The sequence below is a fragment of the Chrysochloris asiatica genome, unplaced genomic scaffold (genome assembly GCF_000296735.1).
Source record: "Chrysochloris asiatica unplaced genomic scaffold, ChrAsi1.0 scaffold00260, whole genome shotgun sequence".
NCBI classification, from domain to species: Eukaryota; Metazoa; Chordata; class Mammalia; order Afrosoricida; family Chrysochloridae; genus Chrysochloris; species Chrysochloris asiatica.
Window position 1 is genome coordinate 679,778 of NW_006408778.1, and position 6,826 is coordinate 686,603.

At 41.8% G+C, this 6,826-nt stretch overlaps 1 pseudogene; it reads right to left on the reverse strand.

Annotated features, from left to right (window-relative positions):
- Window positions 1-5,022: 5,022 nt before the first annotated feature.
- LOC102813998 lies at window positions 5,023-6,269 on the reverse strand (annotated as a pseudogene).
- Window positions 6,270-6,826: the final 557 nt, after the last annotated feature.

The window sequence follows — 6,826 nt, forward strand, 5'->3', positions numbered from 1 at the left end:
CCTCCCTGCATTGCAGGATTTGGAGAAGCAGTGCAGACAGAGACAGGGTGAGCAGGTTCTGCCTGGCTGAAGCAATTGTGGAATAATGCAGCAGAGAGTCTCCATTTACTCCTCTGAGATGGAGAACTTGGCCTTTAATACCCTGCATTCCTTTTTGCAACAATGGCTGCAAATTGTTAGACGGCTTGGAGGAAACCAGAATTATTCATGGATGGAATGGGTGATGGTGGCTGCCTGAACAGTGTGGGCTGATCCAGAGGACCTGCCATAAAGACTCTTCAAGTGGACTACATATACTGATTTGGCGCAGGTACTGCAGAAAATGGGCCTGTGGAATATCATATTTAATGCAAATATCCGAAATTCAGATGCTGAGTGTTTTACTACCAGAATAAAAGATTTTCTTTTATTTTCTGCTCCTCCATCAGTATTTTAATTCCTAGCCTTCATACTAACCTCTTACATTGAGGCCTTATATATGACGTTAATATGGCTATGGCCAGAATCGGGACTTAGAAATTAAGCAGTTCTGGAAAACAGCTCACTGTGTTCAAAGTACGTGAGGGGCCCATGAAGGTTTCCAGATGACAAATGTGGACTGCCATTGTGACAGCTGGGATCCATAAGGGTAAGGTAAATAAGCAACTGAATGATGTTCTGTTGACTCTATGGAAGCAACTGCCAAAGAAGTAGAGGCTTGGAAACTAGTAAACAGAATGAGCACTCAGAAGCCTGTCCCTTGCACTTACAATATTTTCTGTGCTCCCACATGGGAAAAGTGAAGAGGACTTCGTTTTCCGCAACTAGGGACTTGACTTAGGACCCGACTAGGAGAAAGTCTGGATGACTGGAGGTCATATGTTGAGCTCACTATATACTGGTCCCCCAGAAATTTGCAGCTGGTGCTGGCCCTGGAGGATAGTGGGCCTGACTGCAGTTTGTTATATGTAAACTCTGATAAGATTCAGGGCTCCATAGCACACAGTGATGGCTACAGTAGATGAACTCTGCAGGTGTAAAAACCACACTAACTTTGGGGGTCTTCCCCCTCATCCATACTCAGTTTTTGTGTACTGAATACCAGAGTATATCCTGGGATGTCTTAAAGGCTTTACCTTAGCAACTAGCTAGGGAGAGTTCCACGTACATGTCCTGGCAGTGAAAGCAGTGATAAGAGATCACCCTCATCACCCTTTGTTGTCAACACCATGGAAAGTGTTACAAGGCCCACAATTTTGATTGCTGGGAGGATAATCAGAGATTGGCCAGACACTTCTTAAGTTAGAGAAGGAAGGAATAATAAGGTCTATGCATCTCCCCATGTTGTTCTTGTTAGGTGCCATCGAGTCGGTACCAACCCATAGCGACCTTATGCACAGCAGAACAAAACACTGCCCGATCCTGGGCCAGCCTCACTATAGTTGCCATGCTTGAGTCCATCAATGCTGCCACATGGCCAATCCATCTAATTTCTCCTACCCTCCACTTTAACAAGCATGATATCCTTCTCCAGTGACTGCTCCCTCCTGACAATATGTCCAAAGTATGAGAGACAAAGTTTGGCCATCTTGGCCTCTAAGGAGCACTCTGGCTGCACTTCTTCCAAAACGGATATATTGGTTCTTTTGGCAGCCCATGGCACTTTCAATATTCTCCACAAACACCATAACTCAAAGGCATCAATTCTTCTACGGTCTTCCTTAGTCACTGTCTAGCTTTTGCATGTATATGAGGTTATTGAAAATACCATGGCTAGGGTCAGGCACACCTTAGTCTTCAAGCTGACATCTTTGCTCTTCAACACTTTAAAAAGTCCCTGTGCAGCAGATTTGCCTAATGCAATACGTCATTTGATTTCTTTTTTTTAAATGTTTTATTGTGAATTATATGATAGTTTACATGGGGGAACTTCAGTTTTACATTCATTCCATCGTATATCATCTCACTGCCATGGTTCCCATCCCCTCCATGCATCATCAACTGCCCAAAGGGTATATCCCAGAAACCCACCCCCTACACTTCTCCCTCCACCCGCCAGTTTTTGGCCCACAGTCCCTTTCTCTCTCTGGGTCCAAAGTCCCCAGTCGCTTCATCACTCCACATCATCATCACTGTCTCCATCTCAGGCATCTCTGTTTCTCTGGGCAGGGTCCCACTCTCGGCTCTTCTCCGTTGATGGTCCCAGAGGCCTCCGCTCCTGTCCTGGAGAATCAATCACTTCCTTCCTTGTTACAAAACTTCTACCTTTGCATTTCCAACCCTCATAATCCATTCTGATAAGCATTATTCACTACAGTATCACGAGTTACCCATCTGTATCTCCTTTCATCCGCTCCACCCAGACAGATTGAATAGTACCTACTAGAGTTTCTGCCTTCCGCCATGCTCCCTAGCACCAGGTTCCCTATTGAAAGCTTACAAGCCAGTCACTTCTTGCCTTTGTAGTCCCCCCCTCCCCATTTGAGTATCCAATGTCCAAGCTGCCCATCTCCGTACACTCTGTGTATGTGGGTGTGTGTGAATGTTTCTTGCTGTGAGGATTTGTTCCCTCTTTTGAGTTGCTGCTCCATAGGTATAGATCAAGTTCATCAGACTGTATCAGCTGTTTGTCTTTTTCATGCAGAAGGCTTGTAGTTTTCTATAAATTTTAGATAGTATTTCCTTGTCTGATACACCATTGCATGTCAATGTGTGAGCTGCCTTTTTACTTTTTTGGTGAAATATTTTTATGTATATAGTTTCTAAGTTTTAGGAAGTCCCAGTCATATATTTTGTCTTTTATGGTTTCCGTGTTTTTTTGCAATGCTTGATAGTGTATGTATGTCATATATGTTGTTGTTGTTGTTGTTGTTATGTGCCTTGGAGTCGGTTACAACTCATAGGGACCCTACTCTAGGGTTTCCAAGGCTGTAAATCTTTACAGGAGCAGACCGCCTCATCTTTCTCCCATGGAACTGCTGGTAGTTTCGAACTGCTGACCTTGCAGCTCGCAGCCCAATTCATAACCACTATGCTATAAAAGCCCCTAAGTTTGTCCCTATTTTTTAATTGATCTTCTTTGTAGTTTTAGGTTTTACATTTAGGTCTTTAATCCATGTTGAGTTTGCTTTCATATATTGTGTGAGATATGGGTCTTATTTCATTTTTTGCAATTTGATTTCCAGTTTTTTTTGGCTCCATTTGTTGAAAAGTCTTCCCTGTTTAATATGTTTTGGGCTTTTGTCAAAGATAGTTGACTGTATATGATGGATTTACTTGTATGTTCTCAATTCTGTTCCATTTACCTTTGTGTTTCATTGTACTAGTACCAGGTTGTTTTGACCACTGAGGCTGTGTAGTAAATTTTGAGATCAGGTAGTGAGAGGCCTTGAACTTTGTTCTTTTTATTAAGCAGTGCTTTGCTTATCTCTCCTTTCCATATAAAGTTCATGATCATTTTTTTTCCATCTCTTAATAAAGAATTTTGTTGGAATCTGGATTGGGATTGTGTTATGTGCATATGTTGCCTTGTGTCAGATTGACATTTTCACAATGTTAAGTCTTCCTTTCCATGTTGTTTTTAAGTGCCGCTGAGTCAATTCTGACCCATAGCGACCCTGTATAGGGTTTCTGAGTAGCTGCTTGTGAGTTTGAACAACCAACCTTGAAGTTCAAATGACTTTGTAGTCTCATGCATTAACCCACAGTGCCACACCAGGACTCCATAAGCATTGTATAGTTTCCCATTTTGGTACATTTCTTTTGGTTTCTTGTAGTAGTGTTTTGTATTTTGTAGTTTCCTTTGTATATTGGTCTTTAGTTTCTTTGGTTAGATTTATTTGGATTTCATCTTTTGGTTTAATATTGGTAAAACAATATTTGGTAATACTATTTTCTTAAATTTATTTTTTTCTGATTTGCCATTGTAGGCCAAACTTATTTATTACATACATTCTGCATTCTAAGAACTAATAATATCATATTATAAACATATGGCATACAGAATTTAAATTCAAAGTCACATGATATCATTGATTGTTTCTTCTGTAGTGTGTCTTTGGTTCATTGATTGTGTTCATGAAAGCCACCTTGCCCTGGTGGAGAACAGAGCCCCATGGATTGAAGAGGTCCTTAAAGTATCTTTAAAATATCAGACAATTCCAGTTAAACTTTTTCCTCTTTTATTTTTGACAAACACACAAAGAAAGATGCATACATTTTGTTTGTGAATTCTACTATGTTGTCCCTTCCTCCATTACGCTGAATCTTTCGTTATGATACTGGGTTTGGTATAACTTTGATCACATTGAACCTCAAATCTCCATGACTTATTCTTTAATCCCACATTGCCCTAAATCCAGTCTTTACTGCTTGAGAAGTTTTTGTCCCCAGTCCTTGCTGCCTCCTTTGCTTCCTTTTCTTCTTCCTCAAGCCTTCTATTACATTACACACACATTCACAGTCCATATCCTGGGTCCTACCATTTGGCTCACATCTGTAATACTATAAAGAGTAAAAAAAAAATGGGGTTATCTTCACCGTTTGAGAGAGTAAAGAGCTCTCCATCAAATGGAAAGAATCAGATTTTAGCCAACACAGCCAGTACCAGTGAGTTCCACATCAACATCCATTGATACTCCACAGACTCTTTTCTTTTTCGGATATGTTCTTATTTTTAAATACTGGTAGTTTTCCTTAAAAATGACATTATAAATGGCAATGTTAACTCAAAACTGTGTTATATCTATTGTTTTGGTTGAATCCCAGTTTGCATTAGTGGGATTCCAACTGCCACTCTAAAGTTTATGGAAAACCACTTTCTTTGGCACTTTGTCCTTATGACGTCTTGCTTCTACTTACAATATCTTTTACAAGGTTGGTTCATGGATGATATATCCGTATACATTGCACTTTTTAGCATTTTCTTTATTTCTGTAGTAATACTTTAATAATTCCCAACCCTTAAGAGTCTTTAGGATTTCTTTCCTTGAGTCCTTCCCCAGTCTTAGGCAACCTTTTCCATTCTTTCTGAGGCACTTTGCTTCATGTTCTCTGATAAGAGTTTTTTGGCAATTCATTGTTGATTGGATGTTGTTGGGAAAGGTCTCCAGTAGGTCTTTTGTAGTAAGTGCCCAAGTGAGAAGGCATATGGCTTACTGGGAGCCTAGTAGATACCCCCAGTTGTTGAATTCCTATAGGGGTTGGGGGAAGCAAAAAAGCTAGATGTCAATGGTAGAGCTGGCAGATGGGGAGTCACAAAGTTCATCTTTTGTGGGTGGATGTGATAGGAGTCCATGTATGGTAGATATGTGGGGTACTTGTACAGAGACGATTCTAGAGGGCCTGGAGGGCCTGGACAACTCCATGGAAGTTGAACTTGTAGGCATAGAGCTTCCTATGGACTTTGGTCACAATGATTTTTCGTAGTTGCAAGGGAGAGCACAGCTGAGTTTATCATAGCTCATATTGGATTTGCTTTTCCATTCTCCTCAATACCAGGCAACCTCATCAGGGTCTGTCATTGTGCGCTTCCCATTGGTGCCCTCCCAGGTGATGCAGTTGGTGTTTGAGCTGTCTGACAGGAGCTCCAGGAGTAACTGCCAAAGCTGAAATCAGCCCATTCCCTGGATTTGTTGGTCCAAGAATCTGATAGGGATCTAACTGAGGATGCTGGTCTTCAGTTTGGGGCATTGTGGAAGGAAATGGCTGAGCAGATTTCAACTGGGGTGTGGGGTGTCTATGACCAGTTCAGGCTGACCTCCTGGGTGATTCATAAGGTAAATCTGTGTTTCTAGCATGCATTAACCATGGGGAGTTTTCTAAGGCTTTATTCACATCATTGCAAGTCAAATGTGGAAGAGTAGTCTCTCTGAGGTCGTGGAAATAGGAAAGAAGGATATCAGCCGTGTAGCTTGGGGTGAGCCTCTGAAAATCGTGTTTGGTCACCTTGCACAGTTTCTTCCTGTTGATATTTTCAAGAGTAAGATATCCACGTCTGGGAGGCTGTATTCTTTCACTGCTCACTGTTCTCCATCTGCGGGGATAGTAAATCTACTCTCGATCGTGGTCATGTTTGGAGGAGGAATAGGCTTCTCCTCGATGTCGCTGCTGTAGTTCATTCCCACCATCTTCCTGCCTTTTTCCATACTGCATTCATCAGGGAGTTCTTTGAACGGTTCTATCTTGATGGCTGGGGGTTGTGACAGTCAGTCCTCCTAAGGGACGTGGGGACTCATCTTGGACGCTTGTCCATAGACGTTGGAAGAGGACGCAGTCATCTCTGTCTTGGTCAGGTGCAGCATGTCCTTTAATCAGCCATTCAGAACCTAAGGCAGATTTAATTGCCCTTGGTTCCACCATCTTTTTTCTCTGTGAGGCATTTTTCTTGCTTTTGATTAACAGGGCTTTTCTCGGGTCTCCAAAAAGCTTAGAAAAACTGAGAGAAGAGTGCTGCTGTCGTGGAAGGTGTGTCCCACACGTGTATCTGCTCGTGTCCCGGTCCACGTTTTCCCACTCACTTCTGCCTGTGTGCGCAGACTGGCCCCGCATTGACTCACTTCTGCGGGGGGTGGGGCAGCTCAGCCCATGGTGTCAACGGGTTTGTTTTTGTGTTTCTGTTTTGTTTTGCTTTTTTTTTTTTACTTTTTATTGTGAAATGAATGAAGGATTATAGATAAGATCATCAGATTTACATTAAACAAATAATACACTTTGTTTCATCTTAATGATTGCAATCCCCTCCTTGAAACAAGTCATACCTTTTCTCTCTGTGGCTCCTATTTCACATTCACCCACTTTCACATTTCTTGCAGTTGTCCTTTAGGTATATGTTGGCCCTTTGATTTTG